The sequence below is a fragment of the Trichechus manatus genome, unplaced genomic scaffold (genome assembly GCF_000243295.1).
Source record: "Trichechus manatus latirostris isolate Lorelei unplaced genomic scaffold, TriManLat1.0 scaffold00113, whole genome shotgun sequence".
Classification (NCBI taxonomy): Eukaryota; Metazoa; Chordata; class Mammalia; order Sirenia; family Trichechidae; genus Trichechus; species Trichechus manatus.
The window spans coordinates 7,169,033-7,169,837 of NW_004444049.1; positions in this window are offsets into that span (position 1 = coordinate 7,169,033).

Below are 805 nucleotides of genomic sequence, written 5' to 3' on the forward strand. Positions count from 1 at the left end.
GGTGATGTTTGGTTTTCTGCTGCTGCATTTTCCAAGATGAGCACTTCTCAGGGCATCATGTGGCATTAAGCAAGGAGGGGAGATTCATTAGTCCAATGAGGAAGGTTTGGCCCACGGGTGACAGACTCTCTCGAAGGCAGGGACCCTGGACAGGCTTCTGTGGGACAGGAATCCCTACGAAATACCCTGAGTGATTGCTGTGCTGCCTGCAAGGATGGGGAGCACTCTCCCCAGCCCCAGGACTGCCCACACTGCTGATTGCTGGGAAACTCCCCCTGCCACGCGTGAGGCTAGTGGCCCCAACCTGGGTCCTGTCTCTGTGATCCAAGGGCCCAAGCTGTGCCCCCACTCCCTCCTCCCTGGATGAGGGCACTAGGAAGAGGTGGCAAACCTTGAAGATGGATAGAAGAGTTGGCCCCTATCTCTGAGACCAGCCTCACACGCCAGCAGTCCTCCAGTCCCCAGTGGCCATCTATGGGCCAGGTAGCTACCAGATGTCCATCTCAGAGCTGGCCCCCAGACCCCACTGGCCATACATTCCCCCACCCCCACCCCAGCCCGGGTCTGGCCTCTTGTCCATGAAAGGCTCTGGCCCAACAGATGCTTTGGACTGTGTCCACATACGGAGCTTGTGAGGGCTAGGGAGCAGGCTGCACTGTAGCCTGTGGGGCCCGCAGGTAAAAATCCTCAGTTTCCTTCCCCTGCACACCTTCTGGAGCATGCCGCCCCCCAGAGCATCTGACCTGGTGCTGGTCTCCAGTTCCCTACCTGGCCTGGGCTCTGGGCTGGCCTGGGGCAGGCCTGC